Genomic DNA, 27,888 nt, shown 5'->3' with positions numbered 1-27,888 from the left:
TTTTTTCCCGTTCTGAGGGTTGTCTTTTTGTCTTGTTTATGGTTTTCTTTGCTGTGCAAAAGCTTTGAAGTTTCATTAGGTCCCATTTGTTTATTTTTGTTTTTATTTCCATTTCTCTAGGAGGTTGGGTCAAAAAGGATCTTGCTGTGATTTATGTCATACAGTGTCCTGCCTATGTTTTCCTCTAAGAGTTTGATAGTGTCTGGCCTTACATTTAGGTCTTTAATCCATTTTGAGTTTACTTTTGTGTGTGGTGTTAGGGAGTGTTCTAATTTCATTCTTTTACATGCAGCTGTTGCGTTTTCCCAGCACCAATAATTGAAGAGACTGTCTTTTCTCCATTGTATATCCTTGCCTACTTTGTCATAGACTGGTTGACCATAGGTGCGTGGATTTATCTCTGGGCTTTCTATCTTCTTCCATTGATCTATATTTCTCTTTTTGTGCCAGTACCATATTGTCTTGATGATTGTAGCTTTGTAGTATAGTCTGAAGTCAGGGAGCCTGATTCCTTCAGCTCTGTTTTTCTTTCTCAAGATTGCTTTGGCTATTTGGGGTCTTTTGTGTTTCCATACAAATTGTGAGATTTTTTTGTTCTAGTTCTGTGAAAAATGCCAGTGATAGTTTGATAGGGATTGCACTGAATCTGTAGATTGCTTTGGGTAGTATAGTCATTCTCACAATGTTGATTCTTCCAATCCAAGAGCATGGTATATCTCTCCATCTATTTGTATCATCTTTAATTTCTTTCATCAGTGTCTTATAATTTTCTGCATACAGGTCTTTTGTCTCCTTAGGTAGGTTTATTCCTAGGTATTTTATTCTTTTTGTCGCAATGGTAAATGGGAGTGTTTTCTTAATTTCACTTTCAGATATTTCATCATTAGTGTATAGGAATGCAAAAGACTTCTGTGCATTAACTTTGCATCCTGCTACTTTACCAAATTCATTGATTAGTTCTAGTAGTTTTCTGGTAGCATCTTTAGGATTCTCTTTGTATAGTATCATGTCATCTGCAAACAGTTTCCCAAAGAAGATATACAGATTGCCAACAAACACATGAAAGAATGCTCAACATCATTAATCATTAGAGAAATGCAAATCAAAACTACAATGCGTTATCATCTCACCCCGGTCAGAATGGCCATCATCAAAATATCTACAAACAATAAATGCTAGAGAGGGTGTGGAGAAAAGGGAACCCTTATACACTGTCGGTGAGAATGTAAATTGCCACTATGGAGAACAGTATGGAGGTTCCTTTAAAAACTAAAAATAGAACTACCATACAACCTAGCAATCCCACTACTGGGCATATACCTGAGAAAACAATAATTCGAAAAGAGTCATGTACCACAATGTTCATTCCAGCTCTATTTACAATAGCCAGAACGTGGAGACAACCTAAGTGTCCATCAACAGATGAATGGATAAAGAAGATGTGGCACATATATACAATGGAATATTACTCAGCCATAAAAGGAAAGAAATTGAGTTATTTGTAGTAAGGTGGATGGGCCTAGAGTCTGTCATACAGAGTGAAGTAAGTCAGAAAGAGAAAAACAAATATCGTATGCTAACACATGTATATGGAATCTAAAAAAAAAAAAAGAATGGTCATGAAGAACGTAGGGGCAAGATGGGAATAAAGACGCAGACCTACTAGAGAATGGACTTGAGGACACGGGGAGGGGGAAGGGTAAGCTGGGACAAAGTGAGAGAGTGGTAGTGTATACATGGACATATATACACTACCAAATGTAAAAGAGATAGCTAGTTGGAAGCAGTCACATAGCACAGGGAGATCAGCTCAGTGATTTGTGAACAGCTAGAAGGGTGGGATAGGGAGGGTGGGAGGGAGGGAGATGCAAGAGGGAAGAGATATGAGGATATATGTATATGTATAACTGATTCACTTTGTTATAAAGCAGAAACTAACACACCATTGTAAAGCAATTATAGTCCAATAAAAACGTTAAAAAATAAAAATAAAATAAATTCATCATCTCATTGAACCTCTACAAAGCCTCTGTGAGGTTAGTGTGGCAAGGTATTTGATTTTCACTTAATAGAGGAAGAAATTGGAACAGAGGCTGAATCCATTGTCTCAAAGATGCACAACTAGTTAATGATAGAATCAAGAAAATAACAATGCACTCCTTGTCCCATCCTCACAACCACAACTCAGTTCAGAATCTTTTCATTTCTGGTGGTTACTGAGTGAACTCTCTGTTCACAGACTTCTCATCCTACACAACAATTACCAGAGTGATACATCCCAAACTAAAAATGTTCGTAGAAGAAAAGACCCACAGATTTGACCTCATAAAGAAATAACAAATTCTCTATGGCACAAGAAAGCTGAAAAAGTTGACAAGGAAACATATTTGTGATACAAAAAGTTAATAATCACAGGATACAAAGAGCTCCCACAGATCACTAAGAAAATGAAAAAGAGCTCATTAGGAAAATAGGCACAGGAAAAGCCATGCACTGAATAATAGAGACACATTCCCAAGAAATTAGAAAAAAAAAAGTCCAACCTCACTTATTGATTAATAATCAAATCTAAGCAAAACTAAACATACTGATATAACCCAATTCTGGCATGAATAAGCAAAATAGGCAACACTGGTGAGAATATAAACTTTTCTGAAGGAGCAACTTGGCAATATCTATTAAATGCCCATTTCTACTGACCCAGCAATTTTTCCTAACTCATGAATTCATTCTTTCATTTAATTAAAATTTATTTTTTGAGTGTTATGTGCCAAGATAACATTAGATGTTGGAGACACCAATGTGAATAAAACAAACCTTAAATTATGATTCTTTTAATGTTGAAAAATATTTCTGTAATCTCATTTGATTATCATAAAACTCAGGGAAGATTAAATACGATAATGTGAAAAGGCTCATGACATTGAGAATGAAACTGAAGATTGAAATGGTTTTCAGGGATCCAAACATGAACCAAAATTGTAGGAATGTGGACCTTCTCCAGAACACATCTTGCAGGATGGTGAGATTAAAGTCGTGGACTTGCTGTGAGCCTCAGATTTTTTTACCTGTGGAATAGGAATAAGTATGTTGCTGCCTCATTCAGTAGTTGCCATGACCCTTACTAAATGCCAACTTCAAGACTCATCTCAGCACCTGTGTTCTTATGTATATATCTATTCCACCATTTTGAACTCCTGCAACAAGGCACTGAGAACCCAGGTGCTGGCCACAAAGACTGGCCACTCAGAAACTGTCAAGTCCACAGTAGCTCCTGGTCTACTAGGGGAAGTGGGCTGTAAAATGCCACTTGAGATAATAATGCTGAAAAACAGGGAAAGGGGATGGTCAAGGAAGAGGACTCTGCTTTAAGTGTTGAAAAGGTTTCTGCGAGCCTGACATAGAATAAGGAGAAATTCAACAAGAAGGGAAAAGGGAGGAGGCATTTGAAGGCAGAAAGAGTAGAAGTGATGGCATTGGGATGACCTTGTCTAATCAGCATTTTGTCTCATTCTGTTTCTATCTCCAGTTTTGTGATTGCTACTGGAATGCAAATTCTGACACTAAGTACTTGGAGTTAGACCAAGTTTCAGAGGAGAAGACTGCCCGCATTTCAGACTATGGGGGCTCCCTTTACCCCTTCAGTCTCAATAATTCACTAGAATGACTTACAGAACTCAGGAAAGAGCTATACATATGATTACAATTTCATGATAGCAAAAAAGGAACAAATCAAAACCAGCCATAAGATGAGACACATGAGGTGTGAGGTCTGACAGGGTCTCAAATGATAGCTTCGGTACCCTCTTCCCCTGGATGTCACCCTCCAGGCGTATTGATACATAACAGTATACCCAGAGTTGTGTTAACCTGGGAAGCCCACCCACATTTCAGCATCCAGGTTTTTTTTGGAATTTCATTATGCAGGCACCACTGATTAAATCATTGGCCATGAGGTTGAACTCAATCTCCAGCCCTTTCCCCTTTTCAGATGTTAGGCTGATATCATGTAGCTCAAAGCCCCAAACCTCACAAATTATGTTGTAGTAAAATTAATCAATTTCTTCTTTGTGAATTATCTTTTTGTCTCTTGTCTAAAAAATAACTCCCTATTCCAGTATCACAAAGATATTTTTCTGTACACTTTTCTACTATATTTTAAGTCATATATTTGTCATTGATCCAGTTGGAATTTACTTTTCATTTGCTTTTCTGAGCCTCAGAATCCTCCTCTGTAGAATTAGTCGGTTGGATTAGTTAATCTTTAAGATCCTTTCCAGCTTCAAATTCAGTGATAAAAATATCTAGCTTTTACACATACTTTCTATATGCTAGGAATTGTTCTGAGAACTTTATGTTTATTACCTTATTGAAGTCCATTTTTCACTCTTTTGCAGGCACAGTAAGGTTGAACACACGAGCTAATGTTCAACAGCTACTGAGTGACACAGATCTGAAGCCAGAGATCTAGCTCCAAGATTTGCTCTTAACTGCTTCATTATATTCTTCTTCTAAACAATATCACTCTATGCTTCAACCTTCACCATAGTTTTTTTCTCCTTCAGTTCTCAAGGGTTTAGCACATACTCAGGCACCGAAGAGTCTTAATGCAGCTTTGTTGAATTTAATTGAAAATAATACTTTCCGTCTGTTCTTGATGTTTATGTCACTTATGGGTAATCTTCAACTATTGAATCCAGCACCAAATATGTTCGGTTCAGAAGTAAATATTGGGACTCACACCTGGAGACTATAACTCCATGGTCACAAAACCTGCAGGTAATATGCCTTTTCTTACACCTCAGTTTGTTTTACAGAACTCTAACTTGGCTGCCTGACTGGCTAACTTGCCTGTGGATGAATTTTCTTATTATCACCCTCTCTTTAGCACCTAGACTATGTGGTCTGTGGAAAACAGAGAGGTGATGTATTTATCAAAAGTCCCAGGTAGTAGGAGAATAGCAATAAATGTCTAAAAATATGAATTTAGAGTTCCCCTTCATCATCTTTTCATCCCTTTCATCATCATCAAATTTCCACCTCAAACTGTAAAACGGCCAGTGCCCTTAGACCCCGAGAGCTGTCTCCGTCCCTTCAGTGACATCTCTCCTCCCTAGGCACGTGCATCATGCCCTTCCCCTTCCTCTCTCCGATGAGGTCCCACCAGAGGATGGCCTGAGGGAGGGTTGGAAGGGTGTGAGAAAGATGACCGACAACAATAATGACTTCTTCCATTTACTAAGTGCTTTCTGTGTTTCCCATGCTGTGCTAAAGCTTTGCCTTCTTCATCTCATTGAATCCCACGTCTCCCTGGAGTGAGGATTATTGTTCCCATTTTACAGTGATAACACTGAGGCCAAGAAAGTATAACTAGCCCAGAGCTAACAAACTACAGCTACTGTGCAGGAAAGTGGAGACTGCTTCAGGTTCACATCTATTTGACTTCCAAACTCATTTCTCTTTCTTTCTCAGTGTAATGCTGCCTAATAGTCAACTCTTTGCAGTAGAACTTGTACATACCTCAAGCTGGAAAGAAAAACAAAACAAAACAAAATGCTGTATGTGTTTCATCATCAGTGGTAGCTATATTTGGGGGTGAGATGCTATTTCTTGGTTGCCCTCTTTAACAGTATTTGAAAGTCTCTGCTAAAGGAAGAACGTGGGCTTTGGAGTGAGGGAGACAGAGCTGGGGCAAGGCACTTCAACCTCGGAGCCTCGGCTTCCCCATCATAAAAAAAGAATAATAATATGTGAGATCAAAAATGGAGTCTTATATACAGCATCTGGTAGATAAGACAGGAGGCCAGAGGGTAGCATGATTAAGCACCGGTTATGCAGAATTTGACAGGCTTGATTCCAGTTTTGCTATTTACTAGCTGTGTGATGACCTTGGTCAACTACTTAACCTCTTTATACATTTCCTCTTCTGTAAATTGGGGGCAAATTATAGCACAGACTTCACAGGGTGGTTATGAGTACAGAGCAGTTCCAGGCACAGAGTAACCTCTAGGTATGTTTATCATTGTTACAGCAAATGGTCACAAATGGTGGTTACCTTCCCTCCCCGGGTAGGAAATGTCCAGAAGGCGCTGTCTGACCCACTTGTTGGTCCCCAGGATATTCTCTGGGCATCCTGGAATCCCTCCTGGTCTCAGCAGCTAGTCCCACCTCTCAGAGTCAGCTCCAACCCCATCTAGTTCTGGAGCTGCTCCCCTCCGGTGGTCTGAAAGGCTGCACAATTAACCCTTCCCTTCCCGGACTGAATGTGAGCTCAACCACCTAATTCTCAGCTCCTTGCTGGTCATTAACTGTTTAATGTGTGTGAGGAATGTCTCTTAACCTTGTGCCTCATTAGAATGAGTGATTTTGTAAGGCAATAAATCAAACTCGCTTCTAATGGAACCCGATTCCAGCACCTTTTTTTTTCCTAAGAGCCTTACAAAGAAAGCTATTACAGGTTTGGAAAGATTGATTTTCTTTAAAACCGAATATGTACGAAAGCAGGCAGAGTGGTTTGACATAAATTACTTTGATATATTGAGTGCAAAGGCAAATGCAATTTCTTTCTCCCTTTTAGCTTTCTGTGTTCAGCAGGGGGCTGGTGATTTATCTTTTCACCCATTTCTATCTGACTTAGCTTGCTTTTAACTCAAGGGAAGAAGGTACAGATATCCTATGTTGGAGGGACCTCCAGGAGGAGGACAGGAAAGGGAAAAGGAAAGAAAGAAGATGTCTCCTCTAATCTCTGGACCCTCAAATGATACTATTCAGCCCTCCCCCCCACTTCCCGATCTAGCCTGGTCCCCTGCGGAAGAAAATAAACAGCAAACGGAAGAAACATCTCAAATGGAAATCAATACGCAGTTTACCATGTCATTATCTTAGGCTCAATTTTTGTGCTAATATAACAAGCTAGAGCTACATATAATAAATATCAAACCCTCTTCATTGAGAGATAAAGAATATAGTCTATCATAATCTAATTTTCATTTCTTTTTCCAGGTGCTATGGATCCTCTTTCGGATGCTTCTAGTTCCAGTAAAAGAGAAAAATAGGCAGTAAAGGTTCATTTTCTGAGGTCAGAGCCCTCACTACTACCCCTGTTACTCTTTCAAGAAAGTTATTCATCTTTGTTCACGTCGATACTAAACATTTCTTTAAGGCTCTGCCTCTAGCCCCGTGTTGGCAAAGAGCTTCTGCCCTCACCAGTATGGCTCTGCAAATTTTGACTTTCTGGCTTAATTCCTGAAAACAAAAATCTGAAGTTCTGGATTAAATAGAACTGAAGATATTTTATTGCTGAGGCTTCTCAGAGCTTTAAGTGTGCTACTGCGTGCTGTAAATCTCTGAGAGTGATACAATGCACCGCTTTCCAAACTTTTAACAAGGGACACTTTCTACAGAGCATCTCGAAGTGATCCCATTGTTAGAGATATCTGGGGAGATGTTCACCTCTTTTACAAGCGTTTACCAGGCCTTTCTCAAGAGAATCTCGTTTGCTCATCTAAACTCATCTCCTCTCTCTGGCCCGCATCCCATTCTGAGTTAAGGCTGCACAGAGTTCGTCATCATCTTGGAACACATTCTGCTTTCCCCGCCCCATGTTCTTACACAGCACAAACAGGCTTTTCTTCCTCAAAAGTCATTTCTCCTCCTCCTGCCCCGGGCAAATTCTGACATCTTTTAGAACCCAGTTTTGCGGTCACTCTTCAGTGAAGCTGTCCCAGGTAGAGTTATGGTGACTTCCTGGGGTGTCAATAGCAGCTTCAGAGACAGACTGACACAGGCACATGTGTGACAGTCTAGATGGGCATTGACTATTACCGCAATAGTAGAATATTACTGGAGTATTGAAACTTCGGTAAAATAGTGTTTTAAAAACAGAACAAAACCGAAAACTTTCTGTCAGCGAGAATACTTTCTGAGTATTTCTCCACTTTTCTATCCACACTCCCTTTATACTTTCTCTGCCCTTTTTTTGTGTTGTTCTGTGCCCCCAGAGCTTTATCTCTGCAGACTGCATTGCCTAGATCTCTTTGCCAGTTGGCGTTTGCCAAAGGGAGGTACCAGGAATGTTGGAGTACCTCACTACCCTCCTTAAGGGTGCACCTGATAGGCAATACTTGGACACTGGTACACATTGGCAGTGTTTCATTTTCATTTGGAGGAACAATCTTGAGGAGGGTTGATTTGAAGGCAGTTCCCAGCTCCTCCTGCCTTGAGCAATTCACCTCTCACCCCAAACCTGCAAACATTGCAGAGAAAGTATAAGGGGAGTGTGGATAGGAAAGTGGAGAAGCACCAACCTGCCTTTCTTAGAGGTTGTATTAATTTACATTCCTACAGCAATATATGTTTATTAAACTATTTCTTCTCCAACATAGTGCATTTTCAAAGTATTGGATCTTTTCCCATCCGATAGCTGGAAAATGCAGCATTATACTTTTAACAGCTTTTCTCTTTTAATATGTGTGTTAATGATATATTTTTCAATGTTTTAAGGATTATTTATAGTTTTCGTCATTGAACATCAATAATTTCACATCCTTTGTCCATATATTCTCTTAGAGGGCCTGTTTTTTTCTTATCAATTTACAGTGCTCTTTATATGTTAAGGGAATAGACCTTTTATGTCTGTGCTTAATTTATGTGCTTTTTTCAGCTTATCTTTTTCTTTTTGCATTGTCTATGTTTTTTTCCTGTGCAGACTTGTTTTTGTGTTGTCAAATTAATCACATTTTCAGGGAGTATGGACTTTACGCCATACTTATGCTTTCTGTACATTGAGAATTTATATGTATATTTTTTCTAGTAACTACATGATTAAAAAAAATAAGTCTTTAAATCATCTGAAATTTCTTTAGGTACAAGGGTTGAGATATTCTACTCCAAATCACTACCATTTTTCCTAACACCATTTATTGAATAATCACTTTTTATCTCCTGACTTATAATTTCATTTTTATCAACTGCCAAATTCTGAAATTTATTTCAGTTTAATTCTGGACTTTATACTTCACCCTTTGTGCTGCCTGTCTGTTCATGCACCAGTAACACTCTGCTTTAATTATACACTTCATGGTGAGACAGGAAATGTCTTACCTGACCCATAATTTATTTATGCATTTTCTTACTATTATTGCATGAACTTGTGTGCTCGACTTCAAATTAATTATGAAAGCTGATATAAGGTATCCTTCAGTTCTTAAAAAAAATCACAAAGAAAGAAGAGGAGGTAAGGGAAACATTCAGATTCTTTTCCATTCACAAACATGATTTTCAGTATCTTGGAGGAATCTTTTTAGTTTTTTGAGATATTTTTCATATTCTTGATTGTATTATTTACCACCTAGTATAATTAAGAAAAGAAATGAGATTTTGGAATAATCAATACTTCTGTAACAATTGTTGATATACACATTCACTTAAGGATCGGAGAATGATCTTTTTACAGAAATCCAGATTTTCAGATCCCTCATCCTAGAATAGAATCTAATTCTCCATCCTCTTAGAGTTGGGATTCAAATACCAGTTTTGTGCTTTAATAGTTGAGTAATCTTTGGCAAAGTTATTTTATTTCCTCTGTGTCTTTTTTTTTTTTTTTTTAATATAATGGAGATGATGTTGTGGGATGTTCCCATTTGCAATTATCCAGTGGTCACCAAAGGCTGAGTAGGCCAGCTCTGCCACTGACGGATGTGAAAACTCTTTGGCTCAGCACACTATGTCTATAGGAAGCTACATGTATTAAAAATAAAGACAGCTAAACCAAAATGTTCAATTTCTGGGCCCCCTTTGAAGAACAAGAAGATTTTCCCCATTTTCTCTTTATGGCAGGACAATTAAATTTGATTAAGCCACAGTGAGGTTCTGGAGGAAGGTTCTTAGAGAAGATGGGTCTTTCAAGGAGAGTCCTTCCAAGGGTGAAACTTCATCCACATCACTGTGCTAGTTCTTAATGGTAGAAAGCTGCCTACCTACCATTTTCCTGCTATTGGAATGTTCATCTTCTCCCTCCTCCACCTAGAGCTGAGGCCAAGACAAGGAGCCACAGGGGCTTCAGGCCACCAACGGGCATCCACCAAGGTTTGTCCCAAAGCTGGTCATCACAGACCTAGAAGCACTGCCCTTCAGAAGCCACAGTCCCCTGTGAAGTGTGCTGGTTTCTGAATAAAGGGAGTGAGCATTTTAGTTTGTGAGATGTCAGAATGCAGGAGAGCATGCGAGACATTAAGCAGCTTGGTGTGGTTGGATGGACACCTGTAGGAAATGGGATGAGGAAGATGAGGACCAGATGGGACTGGGTCAAAAATGGCTGGAAGTAAAACTAAACCCAACTAGCTGATTGGTCACTTTCTTCTTTGTGTCCTTACCCCACACTGCATGGATTTCTATCCTGGTACTTTTCAGAATTGGTTATACTTATAAAATATAAGTTGCCTTTACTTCACTATAAAACCCTGAGGAGGAAGAATGTTTGTTGCATTCCTTTTTATCCCAAATGGCCAATACAATGCTTGGCTCCACAGTACTATATGGTATTATATGATTGTAGCCCAATTGATTATTATGAGCATGGATAATAGAATGAAATAGACTTGGGACTGAGTCATGACCTGTTACTACCTTCCAAGACCTTGTACAACTTAACTGCTTGAGCACCAGAATATTAGTAATAAAATAATAATAACTAATAATAATTATTATTTTTAGTTATTATTATAACACTTCTTTAGAGTCAACTATGTGCCAGGAATTGATAAACATTTTACATGCATTATCTTATTTAATTCTCATATAAACTGCATCATAGGTATGCTTTTATTCCAATTATTCAATTGATAAATAGTAATGCGTACATATTATTACTGACAGAAGTTATAGATACTGAAAAATATATAAAGTACTTAAATTGTTGCTTGTTTGTTTTCCATCTCAGTCTGAACAAGAAAACTAATGCCGAAGCTAGATAAGCAGAATGTAAATTGTCCCCATGCATTAGTTATCTGCTACTGTGTAATTACTCCAAAACGCAGTGGCTTAAAACAGCAGTAAACATTTATTATCTCACACAGCTTTTGTAGGTCAGACGTCCAGGAGCAGCTTGACTGGGTATTTCTGGCTCAGGCTCTCTTGTGAAATTGTAGCCAAGATTTTGGCTGGGGTGCAGTCAAGTGAAGGCTTCCTTGGGCTGGCGGATCCACTTTGAAGATGGTGCACTCATGTGCTCGATGAGTGATTGCTGGCTGCTGACAAGAGGCTGCAGTCCCTTGCCATATGATGTCTCCATAGGGTTGCTTGAGTGTCCTCATAACGTGGCAGCTGGCAGCTCACAGATTGGGTGATTCCAGAAAAGACAAGGCTAAAGCCACACTGACTTTTATGACCTAGCCTTAAAAGCCATACTCTGTCATTTTGAAATACTCCTTTAGTTATACGCCTATTCAAGAGCATGAAAATCAGGAAACAAGACTCATTGGAGACCATCTTGCAGAGTGCCTACTGCCATGTGGGTTAAGAGGACAGGTTGGGATGAGTAGTTGAAAGCTAAAGATATGAACAATGCAGAAGTGAGAGAAGCCAGATTTTATGTGGCTATGTGTGTGTGTTTAAGGATGGGGAACGTGACTTAAGTGATCTAGCTGTGTAGAGACAGACTTTCTTTGAAAACTTGAATACACTTTTTGAACGATTGGGTGGGGGAAATGTAGAGAGCATGGATAACATTCATCTCAGATACACAAACAGGGGAAAATATATAAACAAGACACATCCTTCAGAATAAAGTCTGAAGGTTAGTGATCTTTTACCAGACTCTTGTGTTTTCATTAAAAGAGAATGTGCTTCAGATAATGCCTGTAACTGGCCCAAAAGATGATGTCACTGAATTGAACCTGCAATTTAAGTAAAAATAAATCATGACAGTAAAGAAGTAATAAAGACCTGGTTTGAAAAACAAAAATTCCTATTCGGCAATATCTTGGGGAGAAAAAAATGATGGTATTTAGATCAGCAAATCTGGGTCAAGTGCATCTCAAGGAATTAGCAGAAAAGAGTGGGGGGGGGGGGGAAAGAGATTTTTGAACAAGAAATGTATGGCTCCTGCAAAGAAGTTATATACTTTTTATTATTTTCCAGCTCAAGTGGTTGACCTGCATTCATGGCCAAGTTCAGAGGTCAATTTTGCGGTGGCTCATCAAATTATATCTAAAGTCCAGAGTCATGTGGGCTCTTCCGTGGGGATCCCTTCCCACCACCCCCGCCCTGCAATCATGCTGAGGAACAAAGCCAGGTCTGCATTCCAGCATAATGTATTCTTCATTAGTCTAAGCTGTGACTTGTTCATGATTACATTCAATTTGAATGTTTACATTCATTTTCATAATATTTCCTCTGGGTTTATTATTTCCATTTGTAAAAATTCACTCAGTCCTCTATGTCAGAGAAAGCCGATGTAATTAGCCAAGGGCTGTTGCACTGACACACGAGGCCCAGAGCTTTTCAAGAGCAGATAGACGATGCTCTACTAGAGAGAACTTGAGTTTCCCACTCCTTTGCTTGTCTCAGACTTCTAAGACATTGGATGTAAGATGGTGTTGGGAGGTGAGAGAGGGCTTTGAGAAAACAGGGGCATTGTAGGTGTGGCTTTGGCATCTCATGGATAGCTATATTTTGGTCTTCTTGACACCCTATTTTCCAGGGCACTGCCCTCTCCTGACTCGCACACCAGATCATCCACATGGGTACCTTGGGGATTACCATGTAAGTAGATTATAAAGCTTCCTCATGGTGGCTGTGGGCTGGGAAAATATCATATTAATTTCTCTGTCTTTGAATATGTATTGATTCCGAAGACCTAGGTTTGGAAAAATGAGCAGTTGTAGGGTAATATATTCAGTCACTCATTTGTTCATTCAATTCACATTTCCTAAAGGCACATTATGTATTAGGTACCAGCTTATGTTCCAAGAGTGCAATGGTTTTATTCTCCAGTTCTTGAGAGGCAGTCCACTGTTGCCTCCATGTAGCATCTTCCAATCTTATATATTTGATCTATCAACAAAGGAAAGACAGGATTAATTTCTGTTACTAATATGCCTATATGAATGCCATTCTTACAAATTTTCTTGAAGGTCTCTGTGGACAAATCTTTGGATTTCCTCTGAGAATGGACATGAAGTACCCATTTTATCCAAGTCTAAATAGACTCAGAAAATTGCCTATGAACTTGCACCAGAACCAAGACAATCTTTAATTTTCTTTCCCAAGATCTTGAATGGACTCCAGTCTATTATTAATGGGGATTATTTCAGTCTAAAGTAAGAAAACACCTGATTTAAACTGACTTGACTACAGAAGGGAATGTATTGCTTTATGTAACTCATCAACTTGACTTCAGGAATCAACTTGACTTCAAGTGTGGTTGCACAGGTACTTAAACAATGCCAGCAGGATTTGGTTTCTCTTTTTCTCTGGATCTTGGCTCTGCTTTCTCTGCACTGATCTCATTCTCCAGTAGGATCTCAGAGGCACCACCTAACTCAATGCAGTTCTTAGGTTGCATCCTACTCGGTTTAAATCCAGCATAAAAACGACCATGGGAAGTGTGACCAATTGAAGTCATGAAGTTCACTCTGATTGGATTGGTTTAGGTCTTGGGCCCTCCACTGGGCCAGTTATCATGGGGTGGGTATGTTTCATATCTTCTTTCTCTAGGACGAGGGGTGAGCTTAACTTAAACCACACAACATGAGAGTGGGGGAGTGGGTATCTCCAAATAACAATTGAGTCCATCGCCTCATGAAGTGGGAAAATACTCTAGGGAAGCAAACCATACATGTTCACTACACATACATTGATTTAATTTCCCCAGATTAAATATTTAAAATATTTTCTTAGATATGTAAAATGATGAAGGAACTAGCAGTTGTATTTTGTTATGTGCTGGTAGACACACCTGACTTATTGTGTGTAACTACAGTAATTTGACCCATTTTGGATAAGTTGACCATATGAGAGGGGGCAGGGAATAGACTAAAACATGTCACATAAAAACAGAAGAACTGAGGATGTTCAACCTCAGGGAGTTTTTAGTACGTTGCAGCGTGGTTGGAGGGAGATAGTATTACATCACTTATTTGAAGCACCTTAAGGCAGAAGTAAAAACAGATTTGTTCTTGAGACACAGAGATTTCTACTGATAAATAGCTGTCCAGTACAGGAACTGATGCCTTGGTTAGAACTGTGTTTTCTAGACTGTAACTGTTCAAGCATAGTTTTATCAGACTGTCAAGAATGGTGTAGAAAAGAGTCAATAATTGAGTGAGTGATTGTACTGGGTAACCTTTTAACACCCTTAATGCCTGAGATCTAATGACTTTCTATGATTTGTAAGTTAAACATGAAGAGCACCAGGACAGTGGATATTACATTGGTTAGTAAGAGACAGCCTTTTAGATTATAGATAACCTGGAAAAAAGAAAATAGGCAGGTTGTTTTAAGAGGGGATGTGGGAGATGGAGCAGGTTGACAAGAAAGCTTGGAGTGAGATTTTTTGTCTTGATAAGAAAAAGAGGATTAAAATGGAACCAATGGAGAATGTAAGAAAGGAAAATTGAGTCAACTCAGTATTTTTGCATTGATTATTGAATGTTCTGTTTATTGTCTTTCTTTCTACCATGAATAAACATGAGAAAGTGAAGGCCTAGAGGTATATTCTCAGTGGTCCCTCTGCTTCTGTTTTTGAACAATTCTGGCAAATAATTTTCTGCCTTAAAAATCATCCTAAGAGGGGCTTCCCTGGTGGCACAGTGGTTGAGGGTCCACCTGCCGATGCAGGGGACACGGGTTCGTGCCCCGGTCTGGGAGGATCCCACATGCCGCGGAGCGGCTGGGCCCGTGAGCCATGGCTGCTGAGCCTGCGCTTCCGGAGCCTGTGCTCTGCAACGGGAGAGGCCACAGCAGTGAGAGGCCCGTGTACCGCAAAACAACAACAACAAATAAAACCCCATAAAAATCATCCTAAGAGGACATTCTTCCATTTTTCTTTCTCACTGCATTTCACTGTGTCACAGCAGATGTTTAACATCAATATTACCCTGCTCTTACTTTTGTCAGTTTTCCCCTAGAATTTCCTCCTTATCACATAAGTAGACCTAAAACCTGAGCTTTTTAAAAATAAAACCCAGAAGTCACTGTTATTTAAAGGTAGATTGTCCTCATTTGAATTTTGACAGCAGCTCTTTTTCAGCATATCATGAACCATCTTTAAAATTGCTCAATTTAACAATGTCCAAACTATGAGGGTGTACTACCATTTCACCAGCTGTCCTGGACCCTTCAGTCGACCTCTGGATTCTGTTTCCACATGGCACTTATTAGATGCATGGCTGCTGGACAGCTCATTCTTCATGTGTAAATGGAAATAATAATACAGATCCCCTTGGGATGGGGAGGAGTTGAATGTGAAAATTCTTTGTAAATTGTTGAGTGGAACTCAGTTTTAAAGGGCACCACTATTAATAGAAAGCCATTATCAAATGAAATGACAAAAAGCTGGCTTATTTCACCTAAAGCCAGGAGGTTTCTGAGTTGGTGTGGCACTGCCTGTGCTGTGGATGGGCCTTTGCCAGCCATGCTCATCTGTAACGGACCTCAGAACTAGAATAGAAGAAGCTGGGCACCATGCTCTTCCAGGGTGGCTTCTGCACGGGATCATTATGCTTTGGAGAACGTTTCCTTTTTCTATTCCCCAGGCAATTTTCTGCTCTCCCCAGTCCAATAGTTGACTTAACCAGTATTCTGAGCCTGGGATACTCTCTTCCATTCTGCAAGTACTTCCCAAAGTCCTATTATGCCCACGCTTTTCAGAAAACTCTATAGATCCTCCCTGCCTCAGCCCACTCATACAGAAACCTCCAGGTCTTCCTGTATCAAAGACAAGTTTCTTGGTATTTTTTTATTATACTATCCATGACTTGTTTCCATTTTGCCTCCAATTTAAATTCTTGGAAATCTTTCTTGCTATATATTTAATACTTCAAGGGAAAAGACTGTTTTTGTTCACCTCTATATTTCCAGCACTTGGCATGGTTGTTACACTCAAAACATGAATAAATAAATAAATACATATCTGAGTTAATGTCTTTTTCTTGGCCACCCTGAACAATCCTGCAATGAAGAGCATAGTTCTTTACATGAGGTCATGAGGTAGTTTTGCACTGAGGCAGTGTCCACCCACATATACTATAGCTTATATCAGCAGAATGTCTTGGAAACATAGTCATCACCCCACACCCTGAGCTTCACCCCAATACCATCCCATTGTAAGAATGCAGTACGGTTCACCTTGAGTTGAGGAACCTCTATCCAGCTGGCTGCACCTTGTACTTAGGTGTAATGGAGCAATCATATTTCATTATTACTCACCCCCCCCCCAATCTGTATTGCTTTCTGTACCATGAGCTCTGCAAAGGACAGGAATACCTTGTGTACATTTCTTTTCAGTGATATCACTGATACTTCAGTGAAATTTTAAGAAGACAGAGACAGTGACAAGTGGCAGAGGCAAACTTTTAAGAGATATAGAAGCAGAGAGAAAGAGACAGGAAGATGTCACTGGTGTAGGGTCTGACCACTTCTGGTCTTCTTCCCTTCTGCTTGCCTCCCTGATGGGTGTGTATATGCAGGTGTGTTCACATGTATGTGTGCAAGTGACATTTATTGAGGGCCCACCAGGCACAGTGTTAGACCTTTTAGATCAGAATTCCTAGTCTTCACAATCTTATAAGGCATGACTCATCTTTCCCCATTTGTGGAGGAGATAAAAGTAGACCAGAAGAGAGAAGCCATTTTCCCAAGGTAACCCAGTAAGCAACCTCCTTTCTTTAGCCTGAGTGCAACCTGGTCTCTTTTTTCCACCTTGGTTTCTTTATAAATGGACTACTCTCTTCACTTTTTTCTTTCCTCCATAATCCTATTTAGTTAAATCTAGAGTTATCCTGAGAATATCATTGCCTTGGCCCTGGCAGCTTCATTGCGTGTGCAGCTTTGTTACATGTGCCAAAGACATCATGTTAGAAAATTACACATTCTGGCAAGAAAATACCCAGTTTCTGACTTTCAGATCAAATCCACTGAGAGCTTTGCACGTTAACAGATCAAAAGAAAACCCACAGAATGTCAATGAGGTGTCACCCCTATAATATGAAACCTTTTCTCACCTCTGTTGCTGCTCAAATATTTTTAAAGCAAATGAAGACTTCACAGAATATGCCCCCCAAATTCTATGTTCCCAGTTGTTCCTTAAAAAAGTAGAATCTCCATTGGAAGAGGAACAAAAACTGTGCTGTCTTGGTTCACCTCAGTTAAGGACTGGCCAGCCTATGATTATGGAAACAACTCCTGGTTCATAGGAACAAAATTCCCAGGAGGAAAGCACTTCTAATCAATAAGGAATTCCTCTATGCAAGCTGACTTCTTTCCTTCCTTTCCTGTCTCCTTTCCTCCTGTACTTCCTTCTTTCCATTTAGTTTTTCTATTCATTTTAGTTAAAGTGTGCTTAATTTACAAAGTCCTGTAGTTCTCTAAGGCTTATTACAGGGGAAAAAAAAAAAAAGATGTTACAGGTCACTCTTATTCCTGTCAACCATTCTGCAGAGGCAACCACTTTCACACCATGTCGCTGATTCATATATCTAAATGATCCATTATCTTAGTCCACTTGGGCTGCTATAACCACATACCACAGAGAGTGTATCTTAAAATGACGAACATTTATTTCTCATAGCTCTGGAGGCCGGAAGTCCAAGATCAGGATGCCAGCATGGTCAGGTCTGGTGAGGGCTTGCATCCTGATTCATTGATGGCCATCTTCTTGCTGTAACCTCACATGGGAAGGGGCACGGGAGCTCTCTGGAGTCTCTCTAAAAGGCCACTAACCCCATTCAGGACAGCTCCCACTTTATGAGCTAATTACCTCCCAAAGTCTCCACCTCCAAATCCCATCCTACTGGGGATTAGGCTTCAACATATGAATTTGAGGAGGACACACACATTAGGTCTATAGCACCTGTGTATTGATACCTTTACATTATTTAGTATTAGTCCATTTATTTTCCACAATAGAACATGAAGAATTTGTTCACTTTTACACAAACTTTATCCCTCCCCACACATACATACACCACATTTCCCAATCCCCAACACACAGTGTTTATATTATTAAGGCTACACGGATGTTAAGAGTGGATGCCACGTACGCTGTGTAATATATACTATGCCACCTATATTATGATTATTTCATTTTCCTCAAATTTATTGCTCTGTTTGATTTGCCTGTTTGCTTACTTTTTACATATTGTTCTTAGTAATTTTGCCTGATTCTGCCACTGTTGTAAAAGTCTCTCAAAATGTTCCATCCGTTAGATAGTCTATAAATTTTATCTTTTTTGAAAGAATCCCTCCCACAGCCTTCTAACCTGTTTCCAATTCACCTAGTTGCTCTTTAGAATTATAGTACAGCTGTCAGCTTCAGCTTTCCTGTCACCATAGTACTGGGGATTACCTTTGCCTCTTGTGCTGAATTCTCTGTTTTCTGAATCCCATTCTTCCCTCTTGTGGGTTTATGTCCTTGTTTGTGTGGAACACATTTTCTGTTAGCTTCCTGATAGATGCACGGGATGAAAAGTCTTTGAGATATTCCATGACCATTTTTTTCACCCCCATACCTGATTGATAGTTTTATTATATTTTGAATCCTTAGATGCGAATATTCTTTTTTAAAATTTTTATTGGAGTACAGTTGATTTACAATGTTGTGTTAGTTTCAGGTGTACAGCAAAGTGACTCAGTTATACATGTACATATATTCATTCTTTTTCAGACTCTTTCCCCTTATATGCTATTACAGAATATTGAGTAGAGTTCCCTGTGCTGTACAGTAGTCCTTGTTGGTTATCTGTTTTGTGTAGAGCAGTGTGTGTGTGTAAAAGCAAAGGGGAAACATGGAGAGGGGAGGGATAAAATAGGAGCTTGGTATTAGCATACACACACTATTAGATGAAACATTCTGACATCAGAATTGGAAGGTCACTGTTCCATATCACCTAGATTTCACTATTACTGGTAAAAAGTCCAGTTCCATTCTATTCTTGATCCTGCATATAATTTTTTCCCATATCTTTGGAAGCCAGTAAGATCTTCTGCCTAGACTCAGAGTTGTTGTATCCATTTTCAGTCACTGCATCACAAATTACCATAAAGCTTGTGGCTTGAAACAACACTCATTTTTTAGTTCAGAGTTCTCTAGGTCATAGGTCTGTCATGGTCTGAACCAGCTCTCTGCTCATAGAACATCACAAGGCTGAAATTGAAGTGTCAGTCTGCTTGAGTCTTTGTCTTGGAGACTCTGTGAAAACCGTCTCTTTCAAACTCATTTTTGGACTTTGGTTCCTTGCTATGATAGGATGATTTCCTTACTGCTGTCAGCTGGGGGCCACCCACATTCTTCGACCTATGGCCTCTTTCGTCCTGAAGACAGCAAGAATCATCAGAGTAGCTTGTGCTTCCAATCTGTCTCCCTCTTCCGCAAGCAGCCAGAGAAAACTCTGCTTTGAAAGGGCTCAGGTCACATCACCTTAGATCAGGTCCACTGGGATAATCTCCCTATTTTCCTGTTAATTGTGCAGATAACACAGCCTTATCACAGGACTTAAATCCACCATATCCATATTTCAGGGCAATTACACAGGGAGTGGGGGGATCTTGGGGACCACCTTAGAGTTCTGCCTGCCAGAGTGCTGAGATATTATGATGATGTCTTTTGTGTGCCTGTGCTTTCACCCACAGTTCAGAGCTTTAGGTAGACTGCTCCAGTCTGGGGATGGAAGACTTCAGTTCCGGGAACTCCTCCTGACTCATTTCTTCCAAACCCCATTGATTATGTCTTCTACTCTATTTTCTCTGGTCTTTTGCAACTTCCAGGTTGGTCCTCTAATTTACTTATTATTTCTTCCTTATTTCCCTTCCCTTAGTCTTTTTTTAAATTAGTTTCTGCTTTATAACAAAGTGAATCAGTTATACATACACATACGTTCCCATATCCCTTCTCTCTTGCGTCTCCCTCCCTCCCACCCTCCCTATCCGACCCCTCCAGGCGGTCACAAAGCACCCAGCTGATCTCCCTGTGCTATGTGGCTGCTTCCCACTAGCTACCTACCTTACGTTTGGTAGTGTATATATGTCCATGCCTCTCCCTTAGTCTTTTTGCTTTACTTTCTAGGAGAATCACTCAAGTGTGGATTCCAGTTCTACTGCACTTTATATTCATTTTTGCAGTTACATCTTTAATTTCCAAGAGTTCATGATATTATCTTTTTTTGTAAAAAATGTATCTTTCTCTTCATCTATCAGAGGTACAGGGTCTTCTCTAAATCTGTCCAGGGTTATTAATGACAGTTTTTCTTTTTAAACTTCCTTCTCCTAGTTGTTTTAGTTTGTTTGTTCTCGTCTCTGTCTTTTGCGTTGAATGCTTCTCAAATGTCATGAAATCCTTGAGGGGCTGGTCATATTTGGGAATCAGCACATGGGTGAGTCCTGTTGACTATGTTTCACATTATAACCTTGTATGATAAGTGCTTTACGTAAGATGTAACTCTGGCAGATACACATAATTAAGACTTCCCTAATACTTGTTACCCAAAATGTGTGGGACGGGGCATAATAGTTATTTTGCATTCACTGGAATCATTTGTATTTAGCCTTTTAAACAACTGGAGACAGTGTAAAGGACTCCCTTGAGAATTTAGGGATTTAGGAGTAGACTGACCCAGATTAAATTCTCAACCCTGGAATTTATTAGCTGAATTATCTCAGGCAAGTAGATAAGCTTCTTGGAGATTCAGCTTTGCCATCTATAGAATGTCATCTATCACATAAAGTTGGTGAGAATCAGGAGATGACATGTAAAATACCTCACACGTGAAAGTGATTCAATGAACAGTAGCCCTTCTTTTTTTTTTTTTTTTTTTTTTGCGTTACACCGGCCTCTCACTGCTGTGACCTCTCCCGTTGTGGAGCACAGGCTCCAGATGCGTAGGCTCAGTGGCCATGGCTCACAGGCCTAGCCGCTCCGCAGCATGTGGGATCCTCCCAGACTGGGGCACGAACCCGTGTCCCCTGCATCAGCAGGCGGACTCTCAACCACTGCGCCACCAGGGAAGCCCCAGTAGCCCTTCTTATGGTGAAATATGCTGTATCATGATCCTTACTACTATCCTTATTTATGAATATATTAACATATTTAGCTCACATGGAAACTAGTGTATATATATACATTATAAGCATACATTTCATAATTGTCTCTATTTTCAGAAGGGTAAGCATTTCCTTGAAGCTTAGAGGAGCAAAGTATCTTTTCGAGGTTAACATGACAGTAACGATTTGAATCTTCAAGGATGAATAGAATTTGGTCATGAAAATAAGGGGCAGTGACTTCACAAAGGAACTTTCAGGCTGCAGTCAAGCATCAGCAAAGTCAAGGTGGTGGGCAAGCATTCAAACATCATTTCTCAGGGCAGCCACGTTGTCACAGTAGCCAAGAAGAAGGCTTTTAACTGTTTCTACTACTTACAAAGACACATGCCTTGTAGAGCATATGGTTTGGACTTCACTCAGCTAGTACTCAATTCTCCCTGTAGCAAAAGGATTAGTGCCAAAGGCTGGTGAAAATATGGGCACTACATTTCTCTTTTATTGGTGGAACAACAGTTTTTGGTAACACGTACTTCAGCTATTATTTTATTGTGTGATTAATCAAGCTAAGGCATATAAAACTCCAATTATGTGTCAAGTAGTGTACTCAGAAGTTATGATACACTGATGAATAAGACAGACCCAGTGTCTGCCTCAAGGAGTTCAGTCTGATGGAGACAAGTAAACAGACCATCATGCCGCAGTGTAATAAATGACCAATTACTTATCAGGAAAATGAATCCTTCTTATAATAATGATGAAACTAGTAAAAGCTTAAGAATTAATCTAAGGGGCTTCCCTGGTGGTTCAGTGGTTAAGAATCCACCTGCCAATGTGAGCCCTGGTCTGGGAACATCCCACATGCCATGGAGCAGCTAAGCCCGTGAGCCACAACTACTGAGGCTGCGTGCCACAACTACTGAAGCCCACGCACCTAGAGCCCGTGCTCCGCAGCAAGAGAAGCCACCACAATGAGAAGCCTGCGCACTGCGATGAAGAGTAGCCCCAGCTCACCACAACTAGAGAAACCCGCATGCAGCAACGAAGACCCAACACAGCCCCCAAAAATAAATAAATAAGAGAGTTAACATAAATTATATAAACAAAAGAATAAACCTAAGAATAAATACAAAAGTTCATGAAAAAATGATAAAACTTTGTTGATGGTCATAAGAGAAGACTTAGGCCAATGGAGAGACATCATTTTCCTGGATAGAAAGAGTCAATAGTATAACTATGGCATTTCTCCCAAAATCAGTCCATAAACCCAATCAAAACCAAAATAAAATTTCCAGAGGATTCAGTGGAATATGCCAAGCTGATTGTTCTAGTTCAGGTTTCCCAAGAAACAGGTGCAAGATAGACTTGGACTTGTTAAAGATTTATAGGACAAGAAGGAATGCTTGTGAGAGATAGTAAGAGAGAGCAGGAGAGGTGGGGTGAACCTTCAGGCCATGATTCACATCTGATGCCCATGAAAGGAAAGTTGGGAGGAAGGATGGTAGGAAGAGTCTCAGTACATCCCACTGTTATATAATAAAGTCTTTCCTAGGGTAACTAGGAACATCTGAGTAAAGGCTTCCCATTGAAAGAAGGAGAAATAGATTAGCACTAGTAACCCTACCATGCTCACTCATTTTCCTAACAGGTTGGTGGTTAGAGCTGCCAGTCAACTACACTTCCTGCAACAAGTTCTCTCGCAGGAGATCTGAGTGGAAACCTTCTGGGCTGCCATAATCCATGCCTTGTGCCATACAAATTGAATCTCCGTGCATTTTGTGGACCTCTATTCCTGAAAGAAAATTTGGAAGTGGGAGCTTAGTGGGACAAACTGCAGCCTCAGCTGCCATAGTTGATCTTGTGTCTACAGGTAATATTGATTCTTCCCTCCTTCATTCTCTATTCTATCCTTTTTATTGAAAAAACGATTTTAATAGGCACACATTCACTTTTTTTTTAATCTTCAACTATTTTTTATTGAAGTACAGTTGATTTACAATGTTGTGCTAGTTTCAGGTGTACAGGAAAGCGATTCAATTATACATATATATATCTATTCTTTTTTCAGATTATTTTCCCTTGTAGGTTTTTTACAAAATGTTGAGTATAGTTCCCTGTGCTATACAGTAGGTGCTTGTTGGTTATCTATATATCATAGTGTGCATAAGTTAATCCCAAACTCCTAATTTATCCCTCCCCCCCATTCACTATCTATTCTAAATTCCCCTCATCCTCTGATATCATCTCTAAGTGTCTTGGTAGATACTTGGTGGGGTGACCCAAACCTTCATTTCTGAGGAGTCTTGAGCCCAAGGTAAACACTCTTTTAAAATCATCGTTGCTGGACATGTCCACTCACAGTTACAATGAGCAAGAGAATACAGGAGGCACCCAGGTGCATCATGTGTTCTGTACATTTCCTCCCTGCTCCCACTGTGTAGCAGTGGCCCTATGTCCTTTTGCTGATCAGTATTCCCTTTCTTACCTGTTAGTCTCTTGACACAAGAAATCCAAAAATCTCTAGTGCCAGCAGTAGCTTGCTATTTAAAATGACTCTTTTTCGTGGTAAGAGAGCACCGTCTTTGGTGACTAGAACTGCAAACACTGCAGACCCCAGAGTTTCAGTGACAGGAAGCAAAATACTCCCTGTCAGTCGCTGGGAATAATGAAAATTGGGGCTATTCCTGCTTTTATCCCTTGGTTCCTGAACCTACATACTGTTCCCACTGGGACACAGTGCCATATGGAAGCCTATCCTGTATCTTGAAGAATGACAGCCCCTCTTTACAGAGCAGAGCATTGTTTCCAAGTTGGCTCTTCAACTGTGCTTTCAGTAGGTCATTCCAGAAATCTATTATTGTCGGCTACTTTCTTTCTTTCTCTCTTTTTTTTTTCTTCTGGTGCACCATGCGGCTTGCAGGATCTCAGTTCCCTGCAGCTCAGCGGTGAAAGCGTGGAGTCCTAACCACTGGACCGCCGGGGAATTCCTTATGGTTGGCTTCTTTCAGATAAAAAGGTATGTGATATGACCAGTGGACTCCATAGTTATGGGCCCATTCCTGCCTCTCTTTTGCAGTCAAGTAGGTCTTCTGGTCAAATGCTTTATTGCATGGATTCTATACCTGTGGGTCAGGAATTCCATAATCCCCAGGTGATTATGGTGCCAGACCATTGTCTCATTGGTAAGAAAATGCAAATTCATAGCCAGAATTGATATCTATCCCCGTGAGGACAAAACTGGTCATTCCAGGATGGAAGGGGATTGATGTAGTCAACTTTCGGCCAACTGGTAGTTGGTCTCTGTATTACTTATGTATTCCTGTGTAACAAACTACTCCAAAAATTTATCAGCCTAAAACAGAAACATTTATGATCTCATAAAATTTCTGAGACTAATAATTCTCGATCAGCTTAGGTGGGTCGTTCTTCTGCAGGGTCTCTTAAACTGTCATCTGAGATTGCAGTGATCTGAAAATTTGACCAGGGCTGGAGGGTTCATTTCCCTAAGAACACTTGCAAGTATTCAGTGGGCCAGGACTCTCTTTTATATCTTTTTTGTATCATTGTCCAGAGCCTAGCTCAGTGTCAGGGAGGTGCCAATATGTATTGATCAAAATACTACATGTTGGGCAGTGTACTAGCTCTTTTGAATATGTTACTAATTGTGTCCTCATAGCTCTACATAAACTATAGAGATTGTTATTTCAGTTTTACACCTGAGGAAATGCATGCTCAGAAAGTGGAAATAAGTTGCCCAAGACACACAGTTATTAGGTGGGAAATAGGATACAGACCCTGATATTTCTGACTTCAAAACACACCCTCCATGAAGAACTAAATTAAGTTGTATTTAATCCTGAGCTCTGGTTGCCTCATAAATGAACTCAGGTTTATAGCCTGAATTTGTTCCCATATGTCTATGCAGTCCCCTGTGTCTGCCAGGCTTTCTCTGATCCCACTCTGTGAAAGTGTAAGAGGTTGTTCAGAATGACCTACCCAATTAGAAGAAGAACCAATGTGCTGTATGTTAAGCTCTGAGGAACAAAAGACCTCTTCTTAGTGTCTTCACAGTATGATGCTGTGTTTAATAACCCTGAATGTGAAAAATCAAGAGCGTAAAGAGATCCTAATTACAACTCTCCAGACATCTGGGGTCCAAGAATTAGCCACTTTGCTTTGGTAAAATGAGAGAACATTAAACATAACAGGAAATCAGAGATTCCCTAGAACCACTAGCTCTTATTTCAGATGAGAAAACTGAGTCCCAGAGAAGTAAGATGATGTGTACAAGGCTACATAGCTAGTTAATGATGGAACTGGGAATAGAATCCCGTTGACTTGTCTCCCAGGAAAGAACACTTAGCACCCTGGATCGTAGCCAACCTAAGATGAAATATTAAGCCAACCCAACTCTTAGAAGAATAGACTGAAACACTGAAGGTTTTATCCTATTTTGAACTTCTTCTGTCCTCTCCCCACCCCTCACCCAATACTATTACACTGTCCATAAAATCTTGGTTCAATAGATTGTTAAGTCATGATTTGACTAAACGACGAGATTAGAGTTTGCTTTAGGCATTTATAGAGGGAAGGGGGAGGAGCAATATGGGAAGGAGCTCCTATTGTAAATAGTGCTGCAATGAACATTGGGGTACATGTGACTTTTCAAATTATGGTTTTCTCTGAATATATTCCCAGGAGTGGGATCGCTGGATAATATGGTAGTTCTATTTTTAGTTCTGTAAGGAACCTCCATACTGTTCTCCATAGTGACTGTACCAATTTACATTCCCACCAACAGCTTAGGAGGGTTCCCTTTTCTCCATACCCCCTCCAGCATTTATTGTTTGCAGACTTTTTGATGATGGCCATTCTGACTGGTGTGAGGTGATACCTCATTGTAGTTTTGATTTGCATTTCTCTGACAATTAGCGATGTTGAGGATCTCTTCAAGGGCTTTTTGGCCATCTGTACATCTCTGTTGGAGAAATGTCTGTTTAGATCTTCTGCCCATTTCAGACAAAGACAAATATCATGTGATATCACTTATATGTGGAATCCAAAAATATGATACAAATGAACTTATTTAGAAAACAAAAACAGACCAACAGACTTAGAAAACAAACTTATGGTTACCAAAGGGGAAAGGTGGTGGGGGAGGGATAAATTAGGAGGTTGGGATTAACAGATACTCACTACTATATATAAAACAGATAATCAACAAGAACCTATTGTATAGCATAGGGAACTCTACTCAATAGTCTGTAATAACTTGTATGGGAAAAGAATCTGAAAAAGAATAGATACATGTATATGTATAACTGAATCGCTTTGCTGTACACCTAACACAACATTGTAAATCAACTATACTCCAATATAAAATAAAAACAAGAAAAAGAAGTGAAAGGAGATCAGAGAAGGCTAAAATTCTATACTTAGTGAAATAAAGGCATTTTCAAAGAAAAAAAAAGGTGGGGGGTGCTCCTACCAGCCATGATTCTCTCACAAATAACTACAATCAGTTGTGCAGGAAAAAGATAAAACATGACCTAGAGTTACTGGAGAGGGACCAAAAGCAGACTAAGTCTAGAGGAAGGAGGATGGCGTGGAGCAAGTGACTTGAAGTCAAACCAAAGGCAGTGCCATGTTGCATGTCTACAAAAACAAAACAAAGCAAAAAAGCAACACCTCACTAAACATTTTTTTAAAATTCTAAGATCAAAACCAAATGAAACCTACCATCGTTCTGGGCTGTAAAACCAGAGGACAGAGATAGGAGTGACCACATCGACCAGAAAGTGAGGGAAGATCATTAGAAGGAGGAAGACAGAAAAGGGAGCCTGAATTTCTAAGTATAAACTTCCCAATCTCTTGGGTGACTCATGAACTACACAAGTATGGGACAAATTCTAGCTAAGAAGAAAAAAAATGAGCTTAAATTTGAACAACCACCCAGGAGGTAGAGTTTGCTGTTTGAGTCTAATCAAATTAAGTGCCTGATTAAACAAAACAAACAAGTAATCAAATCTAGGATCTCCAAATATAACATTAACATCTCCAGGATGAAATTTTTAAATTACTCAACAGATGAGGAACCAAGAGTGTCAGGAGAGAAGGAGCCATCCCTGGCTTCAACCAGAAGAGTTCTGATTATTTTCTCCTTCTTATATGGTTTTCCATGGAACATCCCATTAATGCCACTAAAAGATGGTTTGCAGTCCTTTGAAGTAGATGATTTCCAAGGTGGTTTCTATCTCTAGCATTCAGCTGGCTTATTATTCAATCTATACACTTGAAGGGATCCTCAGAAAAGCCCTTGTGTTCACCTAATTACTACTCTATAATTTGTAGCCAATGTGTGTAATAGCATGAGGCAGTGCTTCTCAATCTTTAATATGTACTCACATCACCAAGCTTCTTGCTAAAATCTGTTTCAGGAAGACTGGGATGGGGCTTGGGGGTCTGCATATCTAACAAGCTGCATGTAAAGCTGATACTGTTGGTTCAAAAATCATACTTTGAGTAGCAAGTTTCCTAGGGACACAGTTTCACAGTGAAATTCAATAGCCAAGTAAGAGTGGGGACCGCTGAATACTGTAACTGCTCTTATAAATTTATAAAGCAATTTTCTGAGAA

Source organism: Hyperoodon ampullatus, assembly GCF_949752795.1.
Source record: "Hyperoodon ampullatus genome assembly, chromosome: 17".
NCBI lineage: Eukaryota > Metazoa > Chordata > Mammalia > Artiodactyla > Ziphiidae > Hyperoodon > Hyperoodon ampullatus.
Note: the sequence above shows the minus strand (reverse complement) of the source record.